This window comes from Cupressus sempervirens, chromosome 1, assembly GCF_028749045.1.
Source record: "Cupressus sempervirens isolate cs-2001-9-10 chromosome 1, ASM2874904v1, whole genome shotgun sequence".
Taxonomy (NCBI): Eukaryota; Viridiplantae; Streptophyta; class Pinopsida; order Cupressales; family Cupressaceae; genus Cupressus; species Cupressus sempervirens.
The window spans coordinates 686,449,727-686,460,078 of NC_143118.1; the positions used below are offsets into that span (position 1 = coordinate 686,449,727).

The 10,352-nt window shown below is 31.9% G+C and overlaps 1 pseudogene; it reads right to left on the minus strand.

The window, feature by feature from the left end:
• Positions 1-5,103: 5,103 nt before the first annotated feature.
• LOC149579796 (mitogen-activated protein kinase kinase 9 pseudogene) lies at positions 5,104-6,328 on the minus strand (annotated as a pseudogene).
• Between the last annotated feature and the right edge of the window lie 4,024 nt (positions 6,329-10,352).

Here is a 10,352-nt window from a genome sequence, read left to right on the forward strand (position 1 = left end):
TCTCTAAGTCCAGGAAATCCTATAAGTATGCTAACTCAAGGGTTCCTAAAAAGATCGACATCTAAATTCCAGAGGTACCACAAGACACGTAGGAAACCTAATATGCAAGCGGGAAAGTGTCATCGCAAAAGTCACGTAGAAGTTACCCGAGCAATCCCTTAGGAATCTCGGGTCCCTACTGATCCCTGCGGCCATTAGTATCCTCTCGTACTGACGAGGCATACTATGGAATGCAAGGTCATAACCAAGCGTTCTCTCTACCCCATCCTAGTCTGTACTAGCACTCAAGGCATGGGAGAGAACATACAATTATCTTATTAGGTTCATTTTCCCTTATTTAGTGTAAATGTTTTCACTTATTAAAACAACTTACAATGGGTTACTCCAGGCAGCCTCTTAGGGCCCCGATCCCCATTGCAAGCCACTTCTCGACTCTACACATAGATAACCTACCCTAGGCTCATGAAATCACAAATCAAGAATCATAATAAAATCACCTCAGTCCTATACAAGCAACTGAAAAACATCATAAAAGATAAGCCACAAAATTATATCAGTTCTTCATGAGCAACAGATAAGCATCCAAAAATAATCATATGATCACGACAGTTCTCTATCAGCAACTGAAGGCATCAATGATAAATCACAAAATCCAATGGTTCTCCAATGAGCAACCAGAAAGTATCCCAATAGTAAATTTCAATACTGATCGAAGACTCCAAAATGGTCAAGTCAAAACATGACATCATCAAGAACATAACCACCACTTTAGTCCTCTCAAGCGACCGAAAAGCAATCCAAGTATAACTGATCGAGACTCAAAAATGGTTATCAAATATAACTGATCGAGACTCAAAAATGGTTAAGTCAGGTATCTCATAAACATACACCTCAGCTTCACACAAGAAGACTGAAAGCAATAACAACTAGTAAATACAATCATGTCATAGAGCACTCCATCACACTACCATGGTCGGGTTAAGAAAGATCGAGACCAAATCATCATAACATCACATTCACAACCCCGAGCCTCTGGTAACAACCTAAATTGGTCAACGCTAAACCAACCCCAAAACACTCAAAGCACAAGGACAACATCAAAGTCTCAGAGATTGGATTTGAAAGTATATTATTGAGTTAAGGTAAGGTTTATGTTTCAGTTTAACGTCGAATTCAAGTAACTAGGTTTTCATAACTACCCCTTACGATTAACCCAATTCTATAATAACTTCCATTAAGTCAATATTCCAAATCTACCATTTAATCAATTAATATTCATTATTAATTAACTTTAATTAAACTAATTTTAATAATCATTTGTTCTTATCTTAATCTATTCATTACTTGTTAATTTATTAATATTAAACCAAAATTATTAATAAATTAATATTTACAAACTATGTTAAATGCATTATTATTTAATTATTAAATATGAATAAAAATTAAAATATTTATTAATTTAAAAATATATATATTAAAAATTTATTAATTAAAAATTTTAAATAATAATACAATTTGTTTTATAATTAATAAAAATTATATTTAAAAAAAATATTAAAAAAAAGTACAACTCTGATATATACGTTTAAAGCCCGTCGGCTTTGCCGCAGGCCTGCGGCGGCAGGTATGTTGTACGTTGTACCTGTCGTCGTAGTACCTGCGACGTAGGTACTGTCGGCTGACGGCAGTGGGGGGTGGGTACAGGTGATCCCCTCCCCCCCCCACTTAAAACAATAATTATATATATATATATATATATATATATATATATATATATATATATATATATATATATATATATATATATATATATATATTTTTTTTTTTTTAAAAACAATTTTTTTTTTTTTTTTAAAAACGTTTTCTATAAATAAAGTCATGTATTATATATATCGATTTCAAGTAAATTTACTTTATTAAATTTTATCAACCATAAAATTTAAATAAAATAAATCAATCATTTTTATTTTCCAACTTAGAGTTTTCTTCATCCAATTTCACAACCCTAACCTTATTAAATTTCTCAAATTCCATTTAATTCAAACTCAAATCTTGATTTAATTCTTATTTATTTCAATTGTTGACTGAGGTTTGTAAACAGTTTTTCAATCTAGATTTACAAATGAACACGAGTAGCAAAAGATTCAGAACGAAGAAATGACACATTCGAGAAGGCAAGTTCTTACAATCACGGAGTAGACAGGAATATCAATTTGCATAATTCAATCAGTGATCAAACACAAGACCCTACCTGAACCTGATGCTATTATGCAATCTCCAGGAACTGTAAGAGAATTCGCTCCTCTCAATGACCTTCTTCTCGAAAACTTTCTTGGTATCAGCCTTCTGAAATTCGCTTCCAAAAATTGTCTCCCAAAAATTCCTATGCAAATACGTCTATCTCAAAAATGAACCCCCCCAAAGTTGTGATAAGCAATTTTTCTCCTCAAATCAGGGCACTAATTGTGCGTTCATCCGAGAAGACTCTTTGCACAACTGAGTTAACTCCAAATTAACTTTTATTATCTTTTCTTTTATTTTGCATTCATCTTTCATGCGCATTAAGTTGATTTATTAAATAACTTTATTTAATATTCTACTTGACTTCTATTTTAGATTAATTTATTACTTTAATCTCATGTGCACTTCATGAAATTAAAATAACATTATTAATTTCTATTATTTAATCTTTTAATTTAATTCTCATATTTAAACTCATGCTTAGATCATGCGATCTAGAATTCTTAATAATTTAATATCTTTCAACTTTTAATTTATTTTAGAACTTAATTGATAACATATTTAATTAATTTAATTAACAATAATATTTAGCATTTATTTAAAAATGAACTCTAAATATATTATTATTAAATTAAATAAATATTATCCTGTTCTAAATTTATCTTTGAACTTTAATCTCCAAATTTAGTTATTTTATTTAATTAATTTCTCAATTAATTAAATATTAAAGATATCAAAATAATTCTCTATTAAATTAAATCATTAATTAATCTTTTTAATAAATTTCTTTTATTTTAAACTTATGCACGCATCATGCAATGTAGAATCTTTTTAATAATTTAATATCTTTTCCACTTCTTAATTCATTTTAGAAACTTAATTAATAAAATATTTATTAATTCAATTAATAATAATATTTAGCATTTATTTAAAAATGAACTCTAAATATATATTATTATTAAATTACATAAATATTATAATGTTCTAAATTATCCTTAAACTTTTATCTCCAAATCTAATTCTTTTTATTTAATTAATTTTTCAATTAATTAAATATAATTAAATATTAAAATATCATAATAATTTTCTATTAAATTAAATCATTAATTAATCCTTTTAATTAAACTTAATTAATAGAAAATACATCAAGGACTCATAAAGCAACATATAAAAACCCATCATAGAAGAACCATACTAAATCAAACAAAAAGGGTTATAATCACGAATTAACATCATTTGATGCATTCGGAGGGTACTTAACTCAGATACTTGTCCTAATTATCAATTAGGACAATTGGCTAAAGGGTTTAGGATTTGGACTTAAGAGTTTATCTCCCCTCTCTTACCATTGAGACAATGCGATAGGGTACGCTCATCCTGGCAATTCAGGGAAGTCGATACCCGGTACCTGCAACCTGCATAAAATCCACGCATGTACAAACACAATATTCTAAACTAAACAGACAATGGCAGGAAGTGGTGCATCGTGTAGATCCCGACTAGCAGGTGACTACGACTCCCTTCCTTAACCACATCAGAAACACCATACATAAATAAAATAAACACGCACACCATACACATACAGTTTGGGGTAAGTATCCATAAGAAAGCACATGGAATAATAAACCATCTAACTAATCATCATCGATAACTGAAACCATTGAGTAATCATTATACATGCATGAAATATAGAGTACCAAGTAATCTCATCATATAATAAACTGAGTATAAAACAATATCTGATAATCTCTAAAATAATAATACTAATCATCAAACATAAATTGGCCTAAAAGAGTTTGGCAATGATAACAGAAATGCGACTTAGGGGCAGGCACTACATTAAAGAGCAATTTTTGTGGGGTTATTTCTAAATTGATCAATTAAACCATAATATTTTGTGTTTCTTATGCCAAGTTAGGTGAAGCTTAATATGAATTACTAGATGGTAAGAATAGCTAAGTAAATGAGACTTTTCGACCTCTAGCCATTTGTTGATAACGATATCTCACAACATGGTGATTTGATGTACTATATACTTAATGGGTTACTTCAAACTATAATGATGGATGATTAGGTACACCGTTACTAACAAGAATATGTTACAAGGAGTGTGAATTAATATTAGTAATTTGAGTATCATGCAAAGAGGATGAACAAGGCTGAAAATAAAATACCAATTTATATGATAGAGAAGTCTTGGCTATCCTAAGAAAATCTCAAATAAAATCACATGTGAATATCATAAATGAATGATAAAATATACAATATGATTCATACCACAAGAATGTTCTATCACGCAAATCAACTCTAAATTCACTTATCAATAAGACATTGTCATCAATGTATTAATACTAACATGTACAATAACTTTAAATATAAATATTTGTCAATAAAACCTTCTTGAATGTCATTTGCTAATAACTCACTAATGGTGTAAATAACATTATGTAATGTAGAATATAGAAATTAATAACTCACATAAATTTCTACCCCTTGACTTTTCATAAGACATGTCATTAGATGAAAATTAATACAAGAGAGTAGAAATTAGACTACCATGACATCCATGAACAACATTATCACAATGTGCAATATCATTAATAGCTATAATTTCTTTATAATACAAACTAGGATGTCGGTGACAATATCTTATGCTATTTTTCACTATTATAGTTGTGTCATCTTTTATTGTTGTTATGTGACATTAAATGATTTGTTACTTTCTAAGTAAAATATTTCATTTAATTATGTGTAGTTATTACGAACAATATGTGCTCAAAAAATGATCCTCTTTCCATTTAAGATTTACTTTGTAATATGATATAATGTTAATTTGAATCATGAACATTGGACTCTTACAAATGTGTGCAATATTATATATATATATATAAAATGACAATGTATTGCACAATATTGAGTTGACTGCTGTCGTAACTCTTTGACTACAAAATTTGCGGCCCGCTGGCTACGGGGCAACTTAGTGATGAGCGGGAACCCTAACCCTCCAATGTCGTGCACGTCCAAGATAGCTTCCGTCGGATTACTTGCACCGTTTTGCCTCTTTTTATCTGAACTGTTGAATTAGACAATTTTTTTGTTGAAGCTTGATGATTTTATCCTATTTGAGCTTTACCCTTTTTGAGGAAACGAATTCAACGGTGGTTTAGAGCTCAATGAATCTACTTCACTTGAAATCCATACAAAATTCACACATTTTGTTAGATGTTGAGGCACTGAAAAGGCACTTTCACATCGTAGGGTTGCTGAAACTGTAAACTCATATTGATGAATGGATGTTTCAAGAGTTGCGAAGCAGTCCAACTCTTTCCCGCGTCCTTCTCAAGACAACATCTGATAAAACTCTGGAACTCTGCAGATGCACTCGCAGGCGCCGAGGGAGGATCTCCAAAACAAATGGTAAACATAAGTGTAGCCCGATCTGCCTGTTCTCCAGCTGTTACAAGGGGGAAATGACCCAAATAACATTCCAACAGTGTCAATCCCAGACTCTAGATATCCCCAACATATCCATTGTATCTCCCACCATAGCTCTGTGGATCGAATCTCTCTGGACTCATGTCTGCAATTTTAATCCGCTGGTAATTCTTGCTAAACAAGAGATTGGTGGGCTTGATATCTTTGTGAACAATTTTGTGGCTATGAAGGTATTTCAATCCCACTGACATTTGTCTTTCAATAATCCAGCAAAGGATCCACCGTCCATGTACTCCAGCACAAAATTGATGTTCCCTCCCTCATCGAAGACACCCTCACATTTGAGAACAGAGGATAATCAATTTTTGTGATGTCCATCTCTCTACTAATGTGGGAAGTGAGGGATGAATTATGGTCCATGCAGATGACTTTGATGACATAAATAGTGAATGATTTGAGGCGGAAGATAAGTTTGAGTGAAAATCCCTCGCTGCCATGTCCCAACTTTCGCACTCTTTCCAAATTAGAGAGCTTCTCTACAGCCTGCACTGTATTTTGGGAAGTAAACCAATCGCTGAATAAAACCATATACCATATACCATATGCCACTGTGAGAAAACCATATACCACCGTGAGACAGGTTTGAGTGAAAAGACCAAACAATATAGCCTATCGGCTAATATAATGTAAATATTCAAGAAATTAATATAATGACGACTCAAGATATTACACGCATATACACATACAAAATTATAATTTTCATTGTATCAATTATATAATAATGAATAGACATGTCCCATCATGGGACATGTCTCTTCTTGGCATTTTAGACATGCCCCATGAAGGGACATGTCTCTTCTTGGCTCATTCTAAATGTAAATGCAAGCGATTTTTTCATTTGGAAAACACATACTTTATAGAAAATGCTAATACATTTGTAGCAATCCCAAAATTTAACATGGTATCAGAGCCAGACTACAAATGTACAATGTGGCATGCACAATCTTGTTTGTGGTGGAATCAATAATATCAATGTGATAGCTATGTACATGACACAAAGGGGTATTTGGATTTACGATATCAATATCCATCAAAGTCTTTAGAGGAATTTTTTTAATAGAACTTCCAAAAGTGTGCAAGATAGTCACAAAACCAGCTCAAACATCCATGATAAAATTCAAAAGATCTTCCTCTATCAAGATCATCGATGACTCTAGCTTTCCATCGCTTGGTGCAAGTAGATATGGACACAAGTAAGATGGTTGATACCTTTGATAATTTCCAATGTCTTGTATCCTCATCCTCTTAATTGGGCACATGAAGACTCTGGATAATGTGATAAAATATGGGTTTATACTAGGCAATCAACAAAATGAATTTGTTTAACAATGATAGATAGCAAATTTTAACTAGCTGATCTTTGTTAGAAAACAAGTTAAATAATAGGCAAGAAGGCATACATGTGCAACAGGGGTGGTTGCTTCCACAACCTAAACTTGAGATTATCTGATGATCTATTTGTTAGTAACAGACCAGACCAATTACAACAAGGGTCCTTAGTAGGACAAATCAGACAACATACAAAGGTGAAAATAAATGTCCTTACACAATTGGTGGAGGTCAACACACATGGACTGATCGCCAAGAATTGAGAAAAATAATATTGGGACGTAGATAAATGTGAACATAAGAGAGGATAAATGGTAAAAGATATGCAAATAAGGTAGCATCATGCAAATTGATTCAACTTTTGACACATATTCAAACAATGCAAGTGGCCATCAATACCGTGTACTAGCTAAAAGACAGCACAAGAAAAGCACAAAGTATATAAAGTGAAGTGAAAGTATATATGTGTGCGTGTGTGCGCGCGCGCGCACGTACGCGTGCACATGTGTGTAGAAAGGTACCCCTGTATTGACCTGCTATCAAATGGGTAAAATATAAATATGGAATTATAGGCTGCACACATCATGCATTACCATTATGGGTGTCGAACAACTTATGAACATCTCTATAAGATACTCCATGTACATATATGTGAAGAATAAGTATGTAGAATAAAAAGTATATCAGAAGTGAGTAGACTACTATACAAATATGTATGCAATCAGATTCTCATACATACATACATATATTAAAGTGGAGTGAAAATATAAATAAGGAGCGAATAATAATAATAATAGAAGATTTGAGTAAAAGATTTAGAACAACTTATATCAAGGATGTTGATGTATAGAAAAGTATTTATTATCCTTACATATTTCATTTATCTACTTATTGTAGTCTCTCTCTTATTTGTACTTCTATACGTACTATAAGAGCTTTTTGCCTTGATCTTTTCTCTCCTAGGATGTTCTTGCAGGAAAATAAAGATTAATATTAGATTCAGAGGGAGTTTGACACTTCGTCAAAGACAACATTAGATGAGGAGCTTAAAAGATTGATATTCAGATGGAGGCTAACAATCCATGTATGTGAATGTATGATTTTAATGGGCATGCTCCCTGTGTACATCATGAGGAAGTGGCAACTTTCAAATGATTATCACATATTTTTATAGAAGTTATTGAAAGGCAGCGATCTTACGATAACTTAATCTCATGTTATGATGGATATCTTATGATGTATAGGTAGATTATGATAGATTATATCTTGCATGGTGGATTAAGTTCCTTAAACAAACCACAAATGTTCCTATGGTAAGTATTATTGAGGATACATGTGGACATACCTTATGAGCATTTTGAGTATTTGGTGAATGTCATGCAAATTGATGTTCAGGAAGCCATTACTCAGAGCACTTGGTGAATATCACATGACTTTTAGGAGGCCATTACTTAGAGTATATGGTGACTATCATGCATCTTGACGTTCATGAGGCCAACTTAGAATAATTGATGAATATTACACAGCTTGATATTCTGAGGCCATTAATCCTAATATCACGAGTTTGTTGGATAAATGAGATGGGGGTGAATCAGTTATCTCATATCCTTTTACCCAATTTTCAACTTATAAAACTTATTAGCAATTGACTATGTTATGCATTCAACCAACTTACAACAATTTATAACATTATGCACATGAAAACATCAAATAAATTGCAAAACATTCATAAACACTTTGACACCAAATTTTAACATGGAAACCCAATTTGGGTAAAATCCATTGTGGGAATTGTCACCCACTAAGAAAATCACTCTTTAGAAGTGAGATTGGTTAAGAGCTAATCATGTTAAAGGTTACAAAACACATTTGTTAAATATAACCCTATTAGGGAATTTTCACCAAAGGTCTATAATTAGATCTATCACTCTATTCATTAGTGGACTTAGTATATTCATTAGATTACAACCGTACAAAGGATTTACAAATAGGATTGTTAAATCCAATTGGTTAAGAGAGTTTCCACTACAATGTTTAGAAAGTAACAATGAAATGATATGTTGAAATAACAACTACATTTGCTTGTTCAGATCTCCTTTTATGTTCTATTATCTTCTTCAAACTCTTTCTTTCTGGCTAATCAACACACACGGTTCAAATCATTACTTTCCTTCTCTTGATTCACACTTTACTCCAACTCTAGTCTACTCGATGTACCCTTATGTCCTAGTTCGACTATCAACAACATCATCTTTCTTGTTCATCCCTTACATAGATGATTTTTGCCATTTAAGCACATTAATTAAGGTTTCCTTGAATTTCTCTCATTCGTTTGATCACATCTCAACTCACATACATTGAATTTTCCACTATGTAAAATGATCTATGCATCGTGCCAGCTATAATTTATCTTGGAACTTAAACTTTCCTTGGATCACAAACCTTTCATTAAATATTTTCCATTTGATCTTTACCTAACCTTTTCCATCCATTGATTTTGCTAACGAACTTCTTTCCTTCCTTAGAATCTTCTAGACTAATTTAGTTTCTCACTCGATGTCATCTCACAATTGATTTTACCAAAACTTTTCTTCTTTGCTAATGTATGTTCTTTCTTTAACTGACCAACCTCATCAGCTCAATTAACACTGTTCACTCAGTTAATACTATTTGCTCAGTAACACTAGTACATCTTTGATTCACTTAACACATGCTTGGTACACTTTCACCAAATGATGCCTTTGATTACTGACCAACACTTTTAGCTCAATAACACAACAATTCTTCATCTTTTCACTTCACAACTTTATTTCATCATTACTAACCAATATAACATATTTGTGCATCATTCTAACACATTATCACACCATGCAAGACAATGAATCCAACATTACCTTGTCAAAGACTGATTCATCAATTTCCCATTTAAGCTTACATACTTAACATCACTTATTTATTCCATCTTCTAACTTTACCAACCTTTTCTTCACTTAGCATCACACACTTCGAATGATTTGGCAATTCACATAAATTAATAAGTCAATAAGATTGATATTAATGACAACATAAAAACTGATCAAATTCTTCTATGTACCTTTCATTGCTCAATTATCTAACCTTGTAACATTATCAACATTCAACATCACTAATAGTTGGGTAACAATATCAGTTAGGTTAACAAAGATTGTATATAAATGGTGGGTATCTTCTTATCAAAGATATCCTTAATCAGGTCAACTTGATATTATATCGAGGTAATATCTAATCATGTGTTATCCTCCCTAGCT